The sequence below is a fragment of the Haematobia irritans genome, chromosome 1, assembly GCF_050003625.1.
Source record: "Haematobia irritans isolate KBUSLIRL chromosome 1, ASM5000362v1, whole genome shotgun sequence".
Taxonomy (NCBI): Eukaryota; Metazoa; Arthropoda; class Insecta; order Diptera; family Muscidae; genus Haematobia; species Haematobia irritans.
Window position 1 is genome coordinate 264,505,698 of NC_134397.1, and position 22,500 is coordinate 264,528,197.

Here is a 22,500-nt window from a genome sequence, read left to right on the forward strand (position 1 = left end):
TAACTTGCCCCATTTTATACTACCGCCCCTATACCCTGCTATCTAGTCAAGATGAAGCCAGTGTTACAGTTGTGCCACTTTTTGACAAACTTGCCACCTTCACAAGAGGTGATACTTTTGTGTCATTTATTTGTTGTACAACTAAATGACACACTTTTTACATTTTTCTGCCACCTTTGGTCATAATGTGCAACTTTTTATTAAAATTCATTTATACTATACTATTTTATGTTCTTTTTGATCCCGAATATCATTAAGATAGGAAAAATATGGTCGAAGTCTTAAATCATAATCGAGTTTACGAGTAAAATACTATACTTGGGAGTATTTTGTCTTTATAAGCTGCGCCACACTGTGGAACAGAAGGAGACCAGATAGACACATAGTGTCTATGGCAATATTGCTTAGGGTCGGCTCCTAAGCACGGTTGCTACAGTTGGTAGAATTTTTTATTGTTTGGTAGATTGGTAGAATTCTTGAAGTTTTAGTACATTTTGCAAAATATTCCTCTCAAACTAAGAGGTACTTAAATTTTCTATACAAATGAAATATTGAGAAAAACTTTCAGAAAATTGTCTACCAAAAAAATATTTTGAGAAATTTTTTTATAGAAATGAAATTTTGAGAAAATTTTCTATAGAAATATTTGGAGAAAATTTTAAATAGAAATAAAGTTTTGAGAAATTTGTCTAAAGAAATAAAATTTTGAGATAATTTTCTATAAAAATAAAATTTTGAGAAAACTTTCTATAGAAATAAAATTTTTGAGAAAATTTTCTGTGGAAATAAAACTTTGCAAAAATCTTCTGTAAAAATAAAATTTTGAGAAAATTTTCTATAAAAATAAAATTTTGAGAAAATTTTCTATAGAAATAAGAATTTGAGAAAAACTTTAGGAATATTTTCTATAAAAAAATTTTGAGAATTTTTTTTTTATATAAATATAATTTTGAGAAAATTTTCTATAGAAATAATATTTTGAGAAAATTTTCTATAAAAATAAATTTTTGAGATAATTTTCTAAAGAAATAAAATTTTGAGAACATTTTCTATAGAAATAAAATTTTGAGAAAATTTTCTATAAAAATAAAATTTTGAGAAAATTTTCTATAGAAACAAAATTTTGAAAATTTTTTCTATAAAAATTTAATTTTGATAAAATTTTCTACAGAAATAAAACTTTTTTTCCTTAAAAAAAATAACTTTAAGAAAATTTTCTATAAAAGTAAAATTTTGAAAATTTTGTTCTATAATAATATAATTTTGAGAAAATTTTCTATAGAAGTAAAACTTTGAGAAATTTTTCTGTAGAAATAATATTTGGAGAAAATTTTCTATAGAAATATTTGGAGAAAATTTTCTATAGAAACAAAATTTTGAGAAAAACTGTAAGAAAATTTTCTATAAAAAAAAATTTTGAGAATTTTTTTTATATAAATATAATTTTGAGAAAATTTTCTATAGAAATAAAATTTTGAGAAAATTTTTTATAAAAATAAAGTTTTGAGAAAATTTTCTAAAGAAATAAAATTTTGAGAACATTTTCTATAGAAATAAAATTTTGAGAAAATTTTTTATAATAATAAAGTTTTGAGAAAATTTTCTAAAGAAATAAAATTTTGAGAACATTTTCTATAGAAATAAAATTTTGAGAAAATCTTCTATAAAAATAAAATTTTGAGAAAATTTTCTATAAAAATAAAATTTTGAGAAAAATTTCTACAGAAATAAAACTTTTTGTCCTTGAAAAAAAATTTTAAAAATTTTCTATCAAAATAAAATTTTGAAAATTTTGTTTTATAATAATATAATTTTGAGAAAATTTTCTATAGAAGTAAAACTTTGAGAAATTTTTCTGTAGAAATAATATTTGGAGAAAATTTTCTATAGAAATAAAATTTTGAGAAAATTTTCTATAGAAATATTTGGAGACAATTTTCCATAGAAATAAAATTTTGAGAAAATTTTCTATACAAATTAAATTTTGAGAAAAACTTTAAGAAAAATTTTCTTTAAAAAAAATTTTGAGATATTTTTTTATATAAATATAATTTTGAGAAAATTTTCTATAGAAATATAATTTTGATAAAATTTTCTATAGAAATAAAGTTTTGGGAAAATTGTCAAAAGAAATAAAATTTTTGAGAAAATTTTCTATAAAAATAAAATTTTGAGAAAATCTTCTATAAAAATAAAATTTTGCGAAAATTTTCTATAAAAATAAAATTTTGAAAAAAATTTAAAAATTTTCTATCAAAATAAAATTTTGAAAATTTTGTTTTATAATAATATAATTTTGAGAAAATTTTCTATAGAAGTAAAACTTTGAGAAATTTTTCTGTAGAAATAATATTTGGAGAAAATTTTCTATAGAAATAAAATTTTGAGAAAATTTTCTATAGAAATATTTGGAGACAATTTTCCATAGAAATAAAATTTTGAGAAAATTTTCTATACAAATTAAATTTTGAGAAAAACTTTAAGAAAAATTTTCTTTAAAAAAAATTTTGAGATATTTTTTTATATAAATATAATTTTGAGAAAATTTTCTATAGAAATATAATTTTGATAAAATTTTCTATAGAAATAAAGTTTTGGGAAAATTGTCAAAAGAAATAAAATTTTTGAGAAAATTTTCTATAAAAATAAAATTTTGAGAAAATCTTCTATAAAAATAAAATTTTGCGAAAATTTTCTATAAAAATAAAATTTTGAAAAAAATTTTCTATAGAAACAAAATTTGGAAAAAATTTTCTATAAAAATGTAATTTTAAGAAAATAAAACTTTGGGGAAATTTTACATAAAAAAAATTAAGAAAATTTTCTATAAAAATAAAATGTTGAAAAAATTTTTTTATAATAATATAACTTTGAGAAAATTTTCTATAGAAATAAAACTTTGAGAAATAGTATTTGGAGAAAATGTTCTATAGAAATAAAATTTTGAGAAAATGTTCTATAGAAATAAGACTTTGAAAACATTTTCCATAGAAATAAAATTTTGAGAAAATTTTCTATAGATATAAAATGTTTAGAAAATTTTCTATAGATATAAAATTTTGAGAAAATTTTCTATAAAAATAAAATTTTGAGGTAAATTTTCTTAGAAAAAAAATTTGACAAAATTTTTTATAGAGATAAAATTTTGATAAAAATTTTTATAGAAATAACATTTTGATAAATTTTTTATAGAATTAAAAATTTGGAGAACATTTTCTATAGAAACAATTTTTTTAAAATCGTCACAGCGAAAACAATTGCTTGTAAAAATGAATTAAAGTTTCCTCTACATCTGATATCTATCGACCGATAAATCAAAAAGACATTTTTGCGAAATTCGAAAATCTAGAGATTTTTTAAGAAGTGTTAAAAATTGGCCGAATCGGCTCAAATTTAAATAAATGTATATGCAAAAATTTGAAGGATATGGGATGGTATCGAAAATATAGATCTACAAAGTGGCGCTGGGTATAATATAGTCGGCCCCGCCCGACTTTAGACTTTCCTCTCTCTTCCTTCATAGTGTTTTCAGTGGATATGAAGAAGTTTTCCCATATTTTGTAATACCTCTGAAAATTATATTGCCACCTTACATTGCAAGTCTTTCTTTGTTGTTGCCTGTATGGGGGATTTTCGCCAAATTTGGAATATTTTTTCGTGGATGCGGGTGGACCAACTGTTATAAATTTGGGGATGTTTTTCGGGAAAATTAGTTTAGTATAATAACTCATGTTTGCAATAATGGTTTGCATTAAATTCTTTGTATTTCTAATTTATTAAGAAAATCCACAGCGAATCGTCAAAATTTAATTTTAAGGAAAATAAACTTTAATAAAGAAACATTGTTCCATTTGGTCTAGAAATGGACATATAATTTTACTCAGTATGTCTTCGATTAGTATTGTGCTGTTAAATGGTATAGAGGTGTGCTGATTTTTAATTAATATAAAAAATGATAAAATTTATAATTTTCTATTTGGAAATTATTTAATTTATCCAAAACATAACAAATACGAATTTATAGCAGTTGAAATGTTTTCAAAAGCTCATTTTCAGTATTGGTGAGAATCTATGGTAAAATATTCCATATGGTGTGTGGCATCACTAACGGCAAGCTTTTGCTAAAGTTTCCTTGTTTCTCTCAGAGACTAATGAAAATAACGATGAACACGTGATGTAGTTCTTCAGTACACTGCAGATGGCGCTGTGGTAGCTAGTGCTTTATAGTGGATATTAACTACGCTTCATTGCCCTAAAATATACATTTTGCAGGGAGGTGTCCGATATGCAAAGATTTAAGAGTGTCCTTTTTTGGTAAGCAGTTCCTCATGGAAAATGAGGTGGTAGATATATTAATTGGCACGAATATTACTTCACTTTATAATTATCTTGAACATTCTATCATATACAGAAACTTGATTCTAAATGCATATAATCTTTGAAAACTATAAAATATCTCTGTATGCGTAAGAGGCAAACAGCAATAATGCTATGCCTTTACAAATATAAAAATATCTATGTAAGAATATCTTTTTGTAAACGTTATTTAATTTATAAATACATGTATATTAAATAAATAAAAAATAAAAAAAATAAAAATATAAATTTTTTAGGTTAATTTTACTTAATTAATTTTAAAGAAAATAAACCTTTTCAATTGGTGCATTGCACCATTAAAATAAAATTTGCCAAAAAGTCATACTTTTATTCTGATTTTAAAATTTTTTATTTATTTCTATTCTTATTTTGAAATTTTGTTTTAAATGTTTGTGGTTCTTATGATTTTTTTTAAAGAAACCTTTAATTATTCTTTCAGCATTTGCAATATTATATATTATGATCTAAAATTTTATTTCTATCTGTCAAAATTTTATTTCTGTAAAAAATTTTGTGAAAATTTTATTTCTATAAAAAATTTTGTGAAAATTTTACTTCTATAGAAAATTTTGTCAACATTTTATTTCTATAGAAAATTTTGTCAAAATTTTATTTCTTTAGAAAATTTTGTCAAAATTTTATTTCTATAGCAAATTTTGTCAAAGTTTTATTTCTATAGAAAACTTTGTCAATATTTTATTTTTATAGAAATTTTGTCAAGTTTTTATTTCTATAGACAATTTTGTCAAAATTAAATTTCTATAGAAAACTTTGTCAAAATTTTATTTCCACAGATTTTTTTTTCAATTTTGTCAAATTTTTATTTCTATAGTAAATTTTGTTAAAATTTTATTTCTATAGAAAATATTGTTACAAATTTTATTTCTATAGAAAATTTTGTCTAATTTTTTTAAAGGGAAATTGATCAAAATTTTATTTCAATAGAAAATCTTGTCAAAATTCTATTTCTATAGAAAATATTGTTACAAATTTTATTTCTATAGAAAATTTTATTTCTATAGAAAATTATGTCAAAATTTTACTTTTATAGAAAATTTATCAAAATTTTATTTCAATAGAAAATTTTGTCAACATTTTATTTCTATAGAAAATTTTGTCAAAATTTTATTTTATAGAAAATTTTGTCAAAATTTTATTTCTATAGAAAATTTTTGCCAAAATTTTATTTCTATAGAAAATTTGGCAAAATTTTATTTCTATACAAAATTGTGCCAAAATTTTATTTCTATAGAAAATTTTTGCCAAAATTTTATTTTTATAGAAAATTTTGTCAAAATTTTATTTCTATACCAAATTATGTCAAAATTTTTTTTCTATTCAAAATTATGTCAAAGTTTTATTTCTATAGAAAATATTGTTACAAATTTTATTTCTATAGAAAATTTTTTCAAAATTTTATTTCAATAACAAATTTGGTGGAAATTTTATTTCTATAGAAAATTTTGACAAAATTTTATGTCTATAAAAAATTTGGCAAAATTTTATTTCTATAGAAAATTTTGTCAAAATTTTATTTCTATAGAAAATTTTGTCAAAATTTTATTTCTATAGAAAATTTTGTCAAAATTTCTTTTTTATAGAAAATTTTGTCAAAATTTCTTTTTTATAGAAAATTTTGTCAAAAATTTATTTCTATAGAAAATTTGTCAAAATTTTATTTCTATAGAAAATTTTGTCAAAATGTTTTTTTATAGAAAATTGTGTCAAAAATTTATTTCTATAGAAAATATGTCAAAAATTTATTCCTATAGAAACTTCTGTCAAAAATTTATTTTGTCAAAATTGTATTCCTGTAGAAAATTTTTTCAAAATTTTATTTCTATATTCGTGTTGTTTGTTATTGTTGGCTTCTCTTTAATCGTTATTGTTGTTTTTGATCTCAGCTTAAAGCCATGCATTGACTAAACTACAAGTGTAGCTTAACCAACAGAGTAAAAGTATGCTTGTCAAATTTATTTGGGCAAAGCCCTATAGACTGCAAGATGGTTGGATGTACAGCTGATTCGGAATTACCACATTCCTCATCAGCATCATCTACTTGCAGCAAAACCATCAACCAATTATCAGAATAAATTCGGGTAATTCACTCAACCCAAAGTGAACTACACTTGAACCTCCCGAAAAAGGGTTTGATAGTCGGCTACTGCCTAAACAAATTTGCAAGCATACTTTTCCTCTGTTGGTTAAGCTACATTTGTAGTTTAGTCAATGCATGGCTTTAAGCTGAGATCAAAAACAACAATAATTTTATTTCTATAGAAAATCTTTGCCAAAATTTTATTTTTATAGAAAATTTTGTCAAGTTTTTATTTCTATATAAAATTTTGTCAAAATTAAATTTCTATAGAAAACTTTGTCAAAATTTTATTTCTATAAAAAATTTTATTTCCATAGAAATTTTTGTCAAATTTTTATTTCTATAGAAAATATTGTTACAAATTTTATTTCTATAGAAAATTTTGTCAAAATTTTATTTCAATAAAAAATTTGGTGGAAATTTTATTTCTATAGAAAATTTTAACAAAATTTTATTTCTATAGAAAATTTTAACAAAATTTTATTTCTATAGAAAATTTGGTGGAAATTTTCTATAGAACTAAAATTGGTCAAAATTTTATTTCCACAGAAAAAAAATTATTTCTATAGAAAATATGTCAAAAATGTATTTCTATAGAAACTTCTGTCAAAAATTTATTTTTATAGAAAATTTTGTCAAAATTGTATTTCAGTAGAAATTTTTTTCAAAATTTTATTTCTATAGAAAATTTTGCCAAAATTTTATTTGTATAGAAAATTTTTGCCAAAATTTTATTTTTATATACAATTTATCAAAATTTTATTTCAATAGAAAATTTTGTCAAAATTTTATTTCTATAGAAAATTTTGTCAAAATTTTATTTCCATAGAAATTTTTGTCAAAATTTTATTTCTATAGAAAATTTTGTCAAATTTTTATTTCTATAGAAAATTTTGTTAAAATTTTATTTCTATAGAAAACTTTGTCAAATTTTTATTTTTCTTATATAGAAAATTTTGTCAAGTTTTTATTTCTATAGAAAATTTTGTCAAAATAAAATTTTTATAGAAAACTTTGTTAACTTTTTATTTCTATAGAAACTTTTGTCAAAATTTTATTTCTATATACAATTTTTTAAAAATGTTATTTCTATAGAAAATTTTTTAAAAATTTTTATTTCTATAGAAAATGTTGTCAAAATGTTATTTCTGTAGAAATCTTTGTCAAGTTTTATTTCAATAGAAAATTTTGTCAATTAATAAAATAAAATTTTTATAGAAAACTGTGTTAACTTTTTATTTCTATAGAAAATTTTGTAAAATTTTTATTTCTATAGAAAATTTTGTCAAAATGTTATTTCTATAGAAAATTATGTCAAAATTTTATTTCTATAGCAAATTTTGTCAAAATTTCATTTCTATAGAAATTTTTATTTTATTCTATAGAAAATGTTGTCAAAATTTTATTTTTATAGGTAATTTATCATTTTATTTTAATAGAAAATTTTGTCAAAATTTTATTTCTATAGCAAATATTGTTATAATTTTTATTTCTATAGAAAATTATGTCAAAATTTTGTTTCCATAGAAAATTTTGTCAAAATTTTATTTCTGTAGAAAACATTGTCAAGTTTTTATTTTTATAGAAGATTTTGTCAAAATTATTGCTATAGAAATTTTTGTTGAAAATTTTATTTCTGTTGAAAATATTGTCAAAATTTTTATTTCTATAGAGAATATTGTCACAAATTTTATTTCGATAGAAAATTTTGTCACAGATTTTATTTCTATAGAAAATTTTGTGAACATTTTATTTCTATAAAAAAAACTATATTTTTCTGGGCATATAGACAGATCTCCAGATTTGACTTCTTCAGCTTCTAGATATTCCAACTTGTATACGATTTGACTGAATTTGGAAATCTAGAAGTATTTAAGGTCCACAATAGTCTGTGTACAGCATTATTGAGAGGAGAAAAATGACCGCTAAAAAATCTTCTGGGTTTTTTGTGTTCGTGCTTACTTACTTCTCATAGAAACTTCTAAAAAAAACACATTTCTTACACTGGTAATTATTATTCTGACCCTTAAGAAACTCATATTTCTGTAGCATTTGTTTTTTTTTTTTTTCAATTATACACCACCCTTATTGTGATATTTTTGAGATAGAAGCAATCACAACAGAAATTTCATCAACCTGTATTCATGTCACTGACATTTTTTCCAATATCCAAACAAAAAAATCAATTTTCTCCATTCCAGGTGACATTCTAAATTGTCCACTTAGGAAAGAAAGAAGCTAAGCTAAGGACAATCACAAATGAATGAATGAATGAATGAAATGTTACCACACTTCCGGTGTGGTTTGTTTGTTTTAAATGTCAATAACAAAATGATATGACAAAAATATTTTACAGTTTTTTTTCATGTTGTGGAAAATTATATGACAATTTTGTGTCAGGATACACAAGGACCCATAACCACATACACCACAGTATACAACTCCATGTCCTTAAAAAAAAAAAAAAAATAGAAATTTCCCATAGCTCTAGCTAACTATTACCATGTGTGTGGCAAAACTATGGGGATGAATCTTAAAGGACAAATTGACCGCATGCCATATTCTAAGAGATAGCAATATCGTAAAGGTAGTAAATTGGAGAACAATCATAGAAAAGTTGCAGGAAGACACATTCAAACGCCACAGGTATTACAAAAAGTAGTCATTACTAAAAAATGAAACCCAAAGACGAAACCGTAAAGTTGAAAATGTTACACATAGAGAATATATGGGTTTCAATATGTTTGTGCTCGCTAATGCCTAAAAAAAAAATAAATAAATAAATAAATAAAATAAATAAATAAATAAATAAATAAATAAATAAATAAATAAATAAATAAAATAAATAAATAAATAAATAAATAAATAAATAATAAATAATAATAATTAAAGGCTGATATATTCCGAAATATCTTTGGCATTGTTGGGTAGCGCCCGAAAATATGCAACATTTTTCAGAGTTAATTTTTTGTACTATCTTTAAATTTCAAAAAATTAAATTAAAATTATTTTATATATTAATCGAATTTTTTATAAAGAAAGTAAATGGTTTGTTTCAAAACTAATCGTAACTAAAAAAGCAATGAAACCTTTTTCTTAGATCCGAATGCAGTGAAGTTTTGGTTCAGAAGCATTGAATTTTACATTGGGTCCAGATCCCCGTATTCAATCCACTCATGTCTCAAAAAAAAAAAAAAAAACAAGTATATACGGCCGTAAGTTCGGCCAGGCCGAAGCTTATGTTCCCTCCACCATGGATTGCGTAGAAACTTCTACTGAAGACTGTCATCCACAATCGAATTACTTGGGTTGCGGTAACACTTGCCGATGGCAAGGTATCTTAAAACTTCCTAACATCGTCTTCTAAATTACAAGGTAGTCCATACGTAATATATATTAAACTAAACAAGGTCGATTAAATACGTATATAATTAAGTTTAAAGTTTCTATAGAAATAAAATTTTGACAAAATAAAATGTTGACAATATTTTCTATAGAAGTAAAATTTGGAAAAAATTTTCTATAGAAATAAAATTTGGAAAAAAATTTCTATAGAAATAAAATTTGGAAAAAAATTTCTATAGAAATCAAATTTTGACAAAATTTTCTATAGAAATAAAATTTTGACAAAATTTTCTATAGAAATAAAATTTTCGCAAAATTTTCTATGGAAATAAAATTTTTACAAAATTTTCTATAGAAATAACATTTTGACAATGTTTTCCATAAAAATAAAATTTTGGTAGATTATTTTTGGCTCGAGCGGCAACCATGAATATGAACCGATATGGACCAATTTTTGTGTGATTGGGGATCGGCTATATATAACTATAGGCCGATATGGACCAATTTTGGCATGGATATTAACGGCCTTATACTAACACCACGTTGCAAATTTTAACCGGATCGGATGAATTTTGCTTCTCCAAGAGGCTCCGGAGATCAAATCTGGGGAACGGTTTATATGGGGGCTATATATAATTATGGACCGATATGGACCAATTCTTGCGTGTTTGTTAGAGACGACATTCTAACACCATGTTCCAAATTTCAACCGGATCGGATGAATTTTGCTCCTCCAAGAGGCTCAGGAGGTCAAATCTGGGAATCGATTTATATGGGGGCTATATATAATTATGGACCGATATGGACCAATTTTTGCATGGTCATTAGAGAACATATACCAACACCATGTACCAAATTTCAGCCGGATCGGATGAAATTTTCGTTTCTTAGAGGCTCCGCAAGCCAAATCAGGGGATCGGTTTATATGGGGGCTATATATAATTAAGGACCGATGTGGACCAATTTTTGCATGACCATTAGAGAATATATACCAATACCATGTACCAAATTTCAGCCGGATCGGATGAAATTTGCTTCTCTTAGAGGCTCCGCAAGCCAAATCGGGGGATCGGTTTATATGGGGGCTATATATAATTATGGACCGATGTGGACCAATTTTTGCATGGTTATTAGAGACCATATACTAACACCATGTACCAAATTTCAGCCTGATAGGATGAAATTTGCTTCTCTTAGAGCGATCGCAATCCAAATTTGGGGGTCCGTTTATATGTGGGCTATACGTAAAAGTGGACCGATATGGACCAATTTTTGCGTGGTTGTGAGAGACCATATACTAACACCATGTACCAAATTTCAGACGGATCGGATGAAATTTGCTTCTCTTAGAGCAATCACAATCCAAATTTGGGGGTCCGTTTATATGGGGGCTATACGTAAAAGTGGACCGATATGGCCCATTTGCAATACCATTCGATCTACATGAATAACAACTACTTGTGCCAAGTTTCAAGTCGATAGCTTGTTTCGTTCGTAAGTTAGCGTGATTTCAACAGACGGACGGACGGACATGCTCAGATCGACTCAGAATTTCACCACGACCCTGAATATATATACTTTATGGGGTCTTAGAGCAATATTTCGATGTGTTACAAACGGAATGACAAAGTTAATATACCCCCATCCTATGGTGGAGGGTATAAAAAAATTAATTTTAAAGGGCTGAAATATTCCGAAATATCTTTGGTATTGTTGAGGGATTGAATTAATTGGGCCTCAAAGTATGAGGCCTCAAATTTTGTCCTCTCGTTAGGTTAGGTTATAGCGGCAACCTATTACACCAGGCTCACATAGATTATTCAGTCCATTATGACACCACAGATAGTGAATTTCTCTCACTACCCGAATCCTCCACGGAATTATCTGAATCGAAAACAGTTATTTTGCGACTTGAACTTTACCAAATTTAAACAAGTAAGTAAAGTATAAAGTCGGACGGGCCGACTATATCATACCCTAAAGCACCATTACAGAATTAGTAATCATAAGCATTTGTGGGGTAACATATAGGTCTGGGAGATAAACCGCAGTTACATATTTAAGAAAATTAAGGGGTACATGTCTATGGGTGCTTTGCGTCAATCTGACTATAGCTCATAGTCAATGTTGCCAGGGAAAATGTTCGGTTTGCCCTACAAGGACAAAAAAATTTCCCTACTTTCCCATACATTCCCAAACAATTTTCCCTACTATATTTTTCGTTAAATTTAAAAAATTTTACAAACCAAAAATGGTTCTAAGTACTTTATGATCTTAAAACATGAATATGCAACGTATATAACATAGAATATAAATTTGTATTACCACCACGGTTGCCACAGTTGGTAGAATTCTACCCAAATTAGTAATCTTTTTTGTTAAATCTCTATAAAAATAAAATTTTGACAATAAATTCTATAGAAATAAAATTTTGAGAAAAAATTCCACAGAAATAAAATTTTGAGAAAATTTTTTATAGAAATAATATTTTGAAAAAAATGTCTATAGAAATACAAATTTTGCAGACTTGAAGGACGATGGAAAAGATTACCTTTTGCCAAATGTGGTGACGATGCGTTTGCAAAAACGCGCAACGTGACCCCATTTGTCGAAATCGTGCGATACATATATATGGGAGCTATATGTAAATTTGATCCGATTTCTTCCAAATTCAATAGCGTTCGTCCTTGTGCCCAAAAAACTCCCTGTACCAAATTTCATCAAAATCGGTTAATAATTGCGACCAGAATCCTGTGAACAACAAATACATGGACAGACGGACGGACGGACACCAAGCGCTAGATCGACTCAGGAGGTGATTCTGAGTCGATCGGTATATATTTTATGGGGTCTAAAATCATTATTTCTGGTAGGCACATTGTTTGGCCGATCAAACTTATTATACCCAAACCACTATGTGGTTTAGGGTATAAAAAGTCCTGTGGTATACTTTACTGGACGTGAATTTTTCCAAATTTTAAAAAGCCTTGTGGTTAACTTTTTAAAATTTTGAAACGTGGATATTGACCTTTAACCATAACCGTTAACTTTTAGAGATTCTGAAAGAACTTTCTAAGATGAATCATTTGGTATATGACATTATAGGTCTCCAGGAGCCACCGTGGTGCAATGGTTAGCATGCCCGCCTTGCATACACAAGGTCGTGGGTTCGATTCATGCTTCGACCGAACACCAAAAAGTTTTTCAGCGGTGGATTATCCCACCTCAGTAATGCCCGTGACATTTTTGAGGGTTTCAAAGCTTCTCTAAGTGGTTTCACTGCAATGTGGAAGGCCGTTCGGACTCGGCTATAAAAAGGAGGTCCCTTGTCATTGAGCTAACCATTGAGCTAACCATTGAGCTGCCACCTAACCTAACCTATAGATCTCCGTTGACTCTAACATGAAGAGTTTTTGAGTTTAAATTTTCTGGATAACAGTTATTTACGGTCCCTGGTTTAATTTAAATGTGGCACAATGTGACAAAAAGATGGCGAAAAAAATATAAAAAATATGCCATGCACATATGTATCAACACTTGAAACGAGTGTCAAATTTGCCACTAATGAAAACTTCGTTGCTCTAAAATTTCGATACGTATAAAAGGAATATTTTTTTGTCTGTATAAGCAAAATTGTTTTTTTTTTTCACAGTGTCCTATCGAAACCCAAGTGGCTTGTTTGCAATCATTTATAAAATAATTATTTATATTCTCTGGTATTGTTGTATTTGACAATATGACAATTTGTTTGACTGCAAATTGTCCTCAAACTGTGAACTCCTCCCCCATTTTGAATAAAAAAATCCCAAATATCCCAATGTATTATTGCAACAAAACAATACCAATTTCCTATTGTAGTTTATAAAATGTTTATTAATTGAATATGAATATTTGAAGAAGAGAAGAAAAAAAGTTTTATGAAGAAGGGGTTTTAGTTGAATTTCTACCGCATGACCTCACAATTAATGACAGACGTTTGCAAAACCACTGCCACGAAAATACCACTAGATTGGTGAATAGCTGTCTCCTTGTCCAATTGTTAGGGTCATTGCAGGCCAAATTATTCGCATACTCTTGGTGATAGTCAAAGAGTTTGAATTTTATGACAATTTGTTGGCCAATTGCAACAAATCAATTGCATTTAATCATTTTCCCTGACCCATAGGCTAATTGTCCTGTGTGTATATATTAGGTGTAAGACACTACGGGTGTTACATTCAGTGTTAACGTTGTGCCACTTTAGTGGCAAATTTGCCACTTTTCCAATCGGTGATAGTTTTGTGCCACTTTTTTCTTGTGCCACTAAATGTGATACTTTTCACATATTTGTGCCACCTTTTCTGTGCCACTTTTTAATTACGTTTATTTATACCGTACATTGTGGTCGTATATTTATACCATTTTAGAAAATAATCAAGTTTTTCAGTTGTATACTATATTTTTTTAAATAATTTCCCCCTTTTGTGTTACAATGATCTCAGCGGATTGTTACGCCTAAAAGTATGCAAAGAATATGTCTTATTGCATATAAACCTAACTAATCCTTCTTACTTTAATTTTCAAGAAATGAATTCAAAAAAAATGGTGGTAAAATGATTGCTGGGTTGGTGAGAACCTAAATTAGAAAGTTACTTCAGGATTCTATATAACATACTGATTTAAATGCGTTTTAATTGTTATACCCACCACCATAGAATGGTGATAGGGGTATAATAAGTTTGTCATTCCCTTTGGAGAAATTCTAAGACGAGATTCTAAGCATGTCCGTCTGTCTGCCTGTCCGTCTGTCACGCTACAGCCTTCATTAATGGCGCTATCGTTCTGAAATTTGGCACATATTCGTTATTTATTTGCAGGCAGGTCAGTTCGAAGGTCAGGTCAGATCGGTCCAAGTTTTCATATAGCCCCCATATAAACCGACCTTTCGATTTGGGGTCTTGGGCTTACAAAATTGGTCCATGTTTTGGTATATTCCCCATATAGACTGATCTCCCGATTTTATTTCTTGGGCTTCTAGAAACTGTATTTACTTTCCGATTTGCCTGAAATTTTAAATCCAGAGGTGTTCTAGGACTACAAATAGGTGTGCCAAAAATGGGGCATATCGATTCATGTTTTGATATAGTCCCCATATAGACCGATCTCCCGATTTTACTTCTTGATCTTCTAGAAACTGTATTTACTATTCGATTTGCCTGAAATTTGAAATCTAAAGGTATTCTAGGACCACAAATAGGTATGCCAAAAATGGGGCATATCGATTCATGTTTTGATATAGCCCCCATATAGACCGATCTCCCGATTTTATTTCTTCGGCTTCTAGAAACTGTATTTACTATCCGATTTGGCTGAAATTGAAAATCTAGAGGTATTTTATGACCATAAAAAGGTGTGTCAAAAATGGGGTGTATCGATCCATATTTTGGTGTGGCCCCCATATAGACCGATCTCCCGATTTTAATTCTTGGGCTTCTAGAAACTGTATTTACTTTCCGATTTGCCTGAAATTTTAAATCGAGAGGTATTCTAGGACCATAAAAAAGTGTGCCAAAAATGGTGCCTATCGGTCCATGTTTCGATATAGTCCCCATATAGACCGATCTCCCGATTTTACTTCTTGATCTTCTAGAAACTGTATTTACTATTCGATTTGCCTGAAATTTGAAATCTAAAGGTATTCTAGGACCACAAATAGGTATGCCAAAAATGGGGCATATCGATTCATGTTTTGATATAGCCCCCATATAGACCGATCTCCCGATTTTATTTCTTCGGCTTCTAGAAACTGTATTTACTATCCGATTTGGCTGAAATTGAAAATCTAGAGGTATTTTATGACCATAAAAAGGTGTGTCAAAAATGGGGTGTATCGATCCATATTTTGGTGTGGCCCCCATATAGACCGATCTCCCGATTTTAATTCATAGGCTTCTAGAAACTGTATTTACTATCCGATTTGCCTGAAATTGAAAATCTAGAGGTATTTTATGACCATAAAAAGGTGTATCAAAAATGGGGTGTATCGGTCCATATTTTGGTGTGGCTCCCATATAGACCGATCTCCCGATTTTAATTTTTGGGCTTCTAGAAACTGTATTTACTATCCGATTTGCCTGAAATTGAAAAATCTAGGGGTATTTTATGACCACAAATAGGTGTGTCAAAAATGGGGTGTATTGGTCCATATTTTGGTGTGGCCCCCATATAGACCGATCTCCCGATTTTAATTCTTGGGCTTCTAGAAACTGTATTTACTATTCGATTTGCCTGAAATTTTAAATCTAAAGGTATTCTAGAACCACAAATAGGTGTGCCGAAAATGGTGCCTATCGGTCCATGTTTTGATATAGCCCGATATAGACCGATATAGATATGATATAGACCGATCTCCCGATTTTATTTCTTGGGCTTCTAGAAACTGTATTTGCTTCCCGATTTGCCTGAAATAGAAAATCTAGTGGTATTTTATGACCATAAAAAGGTGTGTCAAAAATGGGGTCTATCGGTCCATGTTTTGGTATAGTCCCCATATAGACCGATCTTCTGATTTTACTTCTGGGGCTTTTAGAAACTGTATTTACTATCCGATTTGCCTGAAATTGAAAATCTAGAGGTATTTTCTGACCACGAATAGGTGTCTCAAAAATGGGGTGTATTAGTCCATGTTTTGGAATAGCCCCCATATAGACCGATCTCCTGATTTTACTTCTTGGACTTCTGGAAACCGTATTATCAATCCGATTTACCTGAAATTTGAAATCTAGAGGTATTTTAGTACCAAAAATTGGTGTAGCGCATATTGGTCCATTTTTTCGTATAGCCCCCATATAGACCGATCTCCCGATTTTACTTCTTGGGCGTCTAGAAACTGTATTTACTATCCCATTTTCCTGAAATTGAAAATCTAGAGATATTTTAGGAACATCAAAAGGTGTGTCAAAAATGGCGTGTCGATGTTTTGGTGTAGGCGGTCGATGTTTTGGTGTAGCCCCCATATAGACCGATCTCCCGACTTTACATCTTGGGTTTCTAAAATCCGTAGTTTTAATCCAATTAGCCTGAAATTAGAACTCTAGAGGTATTTTAGGACCATCAAAAGGTATGCCAAAAATGGTGCTTATTGGTCCACGTTTTGGTATAGCCTCCATATAGACCTACCTCCCAAATTTATTTCTTGTACTACTAGAATATGTAGTTTTTATCCACTTTGCCTGAAATTGGAAACCTAGAGGTATTTTATGACCACAAAATATGTCAACCGAATATGGTGGGTATCGAGTCATGTTTTGGTATAGCCCCGATCTCCCGATTTACCTCATTAGGCTTCTAGAAACCGCAGTTTTCATCCGATTTGCAGTTTTCATCCGATTTGCCCAATGTATATCTTAGACCCTCAAAAATCTGTATCGCAGTTATTTTTACCGGTCCATTAGGTAAGGCATCGATATAGACCGATTTCACTTCTTAAGGGTATAGCAGGCGCACTGATCATAAAAATTGCATGAAACTGAAAGTTCCAGATTTTACTCCTCGTAACCATTTAAATAATGGCGGTAAAAAATTAAGATTTTAAATCGAGGCTTTCTTTCATCAATTATACGATATGTTTATGTTTTCTCTAAAACTCAAACAAAATTGGTTCTTATAAATCCAGATTCTGGTCTAGTCTTCATAGGTAGAATCTTTAAATTTATCTTCGGGAAGCGTACTGGTTGAACTTATCAGCTTGGGAGAATATCTGTCATCAAACGCCCTGAAATTCTCTATATTATCAAGTAACCCTCCACGACTAAGCGTTTACAAAGTAAACTATTATATTTGATTCATGGTGGTGGGTATTTAAGATTCGGCCCGGCCGAACTTACTACTGTATATACTTGTTACTTTTCCTTTATTAAAAAAATGTGCCACGTTTTTTGCCACTTTCTTAAAATGAGTGTGCCACCTTTTATTGCGAATGCCATGTTTTGTGCCAGTAGTCATATAAATGTGAGCAAATAATATATAAATTCATTAAAGGGTGGCTGATATTTAAAGCGACAAAATAAAGCTTGGTATTTTATCACACACAAATAGTCCTCCATGGTATACCCTTAGTGTAAGATCTATATATTATCTATAGGTGCTGTCATGGAAGGAAGATAAAGGAAATCGGACCACTATCTAATAAACAACCGATGTTGTGAACTATGTGAGATGACTCTATGTGATGTGAACTATGTGAGATGTGATCAATTTCGTTTTGTATTATGTATTTGAATTGTGAAACAATCCATGTCGACCCCTAATATTATAAATTTAATTGTATGATTCCACCATCTATGCAAAAGGGTATATAATTGCATACATTTCTATTTGGAATACATTTGCTATTCGACTCATCCGGTCTGCATTTAACGAAATGTTCACATACTAGAACTCATAGCACTCACAATATGAATATGGATGGCATATTACATCGTCCTTGTCCATTTGCACATAATTATTATTGGGACCAATTGGCAAATTATCAAATAAATTTTTAATTAATTTCAATGTTAATTATGTGTTAAAGATTAACAACTTCACTAACACATATGTGTGTTAGTGAAGGGGTATTTATTGAATTGCATCAGATTGAGGGAAATAAGCTCATTTTGTATTCTCTATATGTTACCACGGAAATTATGCATAATATGGGGTCTATTAGTCGATTAGGATCGATTTTCAAAAATATCAAAATTTTAATTTTCCAACGTTCTTGGACAAAAATCTGATTAGATTAACAATTGTTTTTTGTCTTTTGTATACGCAAACTTAAAAGATTCCTGATGTCCGCAATTTAAAGAAAACAATTTTAAAATATTTTTTTTTTTATTTTGAAGATATTTTTTAAAGTTAATCGGAATTAAATTATGGCCTCTGGTGGTGATATGAATCTCGGGCGAAAGATATATATGTGCAGCTATATCTAAATCTGAATCGATTTTTTCCAAAATCGTCCCTATGCGAAATATGAGACTATCGGACTTAAACTGCGAGCTTTACATGCACTGTTAGAAAAATATGTTTTTCATATGTTCCGATATAAACAAAATGTGTTTCGGGCACAATTTTTAAACACAATACATTTAAGTACAAACATGTAATGTTCCTAAACTAACACAAAATGTTTGGGACACATATGTTAATATGTTAGAATATATTATGTTTGGGGCATGAATATTTCATAAAAATAATATGTGTGAATGTAAACATATATAAATTTACAAATTTCGAGTAGACATATATATGTTGGGATACTTTATTCAGAGAGCGGCAGAGAGAGAGAGTTAGTATAGAGAAAGAAATAGAGATGGAAACCGGGAGGGTTGAATAAAAAGATATCAACATAACACAGCGAGAGAATGAAATGAGAGCAATTTCTGGGAAACCGCTTGTTTGTTGTTTCGGAAAACTGTTTCATGATAAGGCCAAAAATTTAATATGCTTAAGTCTAAATATTATTTAATTTGAATATTAGAATGAATATTCGGAACCAAGAGAATAGACATTTGAAAAAAAAACAGCATATTTGTATTACAGAAAAAGATGCGAAGAACTCAAAATTTTCGTGGAAGTGAAAATTACGTGAGGGAATGAGCACAATCTTCTTTGGGGAATTCTTCCAAGCATAAACTATTTTTGGACTCAAAATGCTTCCAAACATATAATATGCTCACATAAAACGAACATATTAATGTTTCGGCAGTATCCAATAATATATGTGCTTCCTGCAAAATATGTTTGGAACATATGTTAGAGAAGCGATTTTTTTTGAGGGTGTGAACATACAGACGGACGGGCAGACAGACAGGGAATCGCTAAATAAACTCAGAATTTAGACGATCGGTATACTAAACGATGCAGTCTGAGACCCATCGCCAGGGATAAAAAAAATTATTTCTTTTAAAATTATACCAATGAGAATATTGGAATATACCCTCAAAACAAGTTTACTTGGATCCAAAGATTTTGACCTTCCCTTAAGGATTTTGTTGTCAAAGCCTTCATCATATATTCGTGTTAAAATTAGTGATTTTAACACGAGTGATATCACCTACGATATCACAATACTTGCAAATTTTTGGGCAAAATTTCAATATTGGAAATTAATATTTCACTCAGGAGTTATCCATTATTTTGTAGAAGTTGCGAAGTTTCGACATGACCTCAGCATCAAGTTCAATGGAAATAATTTATTAAATCCTAAATATTTTCGTTTAATCCATGTCAGAATTTAGCAAAAATGGTCTATGTGGAGTTCATAGTTTATTCCTTGAATATTTTAATTTTAATATGCATTTTGTATTTTAATGTCACGTAGTGGATATAAAAAAATTTGTGTCGATGAGTGCCACACACACCGAACTCCAGATTTTAAATGTAAAATGTTTAAATGAATGTTATTTAGTCAGAACTTAAAACATATGAACAAATTATAATGGACAAAATTGTATTATTATCATAAATTGCAGCTGGAACTTTTAGAGCATTTTAAAGACGAACTGAATAAATATATCAAATTGTACCAAATAGTATAATGACCCATACAAAAGTAAACTTGTACTTTTGGGAAGTGAGATGTACCAAATTTTTGCAGTTTTACATATCTATAAATGCCATTCATTATCTATCTACGTTGCCAACTTTATCTTTTTCTCTATTCACTCTCGCTCTTTCTGACGTTGCTAAATATATCAAACTTTCATTTCTACAGAAAATTTTGTCAAAATTTTAATTTCTATAGAAAGTTTTGTCAAAATTTTAATTGTGTAGAGAATTTTTTTCAAATTATATTTCAATAGAACATTTTGTCAAAATTTTGCTAAAACTTTATTTCTATAGAAATTTTTGTTAAAATTTTCATGCGTTTTTTTCGTTATTGTTGGTTTTTGTTCTTTAATTATTGTTGTGGTTTTTTTGATTTCAGCTTAAAACCATACATTGACTAAACTACAAGTGTAGCTTAACCAACAGAGGAAAAGAATGTTTGTCAAATTTATTTGGGCAAAGCCCTATAGACTGAAAGATGGTTGGATGGACGCACGTTTCGGAATTACCACATTCCTCATCAGCATCCTCTACTTGCAGCAAAACTATCAACCAATTATCAGAATAAATTCAGGCAGTTCATTAAACCCAACAATAAACCACACTTGAACCCTCCGAAACAAGGTTTTATATTGATAGCCGGCTTATATATAAAACCTTATAAAAAAAGTAAAATCTGAAAGTTTTGCATTGAATTTCAAGCAATTTTCATAAATCGGGAAATCGTTCTTATGGGGGCTATACTAAAACATGGACCGATACTCACCGTTTTCGGCGTATCTCTTTATGGCCCAAAAATAATTCTAGATTTTCAATTTCATTCAAATTGGATAAAAACTACGGTTTTTATAAACCCAAGAAATAAAATCCGGAGATCGGTCTATATTGGGGATATTCCAAAACATGAACCAATACACGCCCTTTTCTGTACACCTCTTAATGGTCATAAAATACTTCTAGATTTCCAATTTCAGGCAAATTGGATAAAAACTACAGTTTCTAGAAGCCCAAAACCCCAAATCGGTTGGTCGGTTTATAACATATAGGGACCATACCAAAGCATGGACCGATGCTCACCATTTTTGGCACACCTATTTATGGTTCTAAAATACCTTTAGATTTCCAATTTCTGGTAAATTGAATAAAAACTGCGTATTCTAGAAGTCTAAGAAATAAAATCGGGAGATCGGTCTATATGGGGGCTATACCAAAACATGGACCGATACTCACCATTTTTGACACATCTCCTTATGATCATAAAATACCTCTACATTTCAAATTTCAGGCAAATTGGATAAAAACTACGATTTCTATAAAAACCCAAGACCCGAAATCGGGAGGTCGGTTTATATGGGGACAATATGAAAACCTGGACCGATATAGCCCATCTTCGAACTTGACCTGCCCGCAGACAAAAGACTAGCTTGTACAAAATTTCAGCATGATTGCTTCATTATTGAAGACTGTAGTGTGATTACAACAGACAGACATGGTAATATCGTCTTAGAATTTCTCCCTGATCAAGAATATATATACTTTATATAGTCGGAAATCGATATTTCGATGTGTTACAAACGGAATGACAAACTTATTATACCCCCGTCACCATTCTATGGTGGTGGGTATAAAAAGCGTAAAAAATTTACCATTAGTTGTAGAATTCTTTCAACTGTGGCAACCGTGCGTTTGTTTTTATCGATAAAGAATTTCAAACTTCAATGCAAAACTCTATCAATGTTTTAATAATTTTGTTAGTAAATATTTTTATGAAGTTAATGTACGATTTCTTTGTTTTGTTTTTAACAGTATTGCACTTTGCAAAATTTCTGTGAGAAGCATTTGAAAAAAGTTGATCTCTCGCATCTAAAAATCCCTCCAATAAATGTACCCTCTTAAAATATCCCCCAATAGGGAAAACCCCCTAAAGTGTGGGGAGGGGTTGAGGGTATCGCCAACCTGCCCACACTGCTCATATGCACATCTCCAGCAGATATATCATGTGTCAGGGGATCTACCAACATTTCATATGATGTAAATACTCAACGCATTCCCCCATTACAACAATGTCAACATTTCACAATTATATTTTACATAATAAATACGTTTTT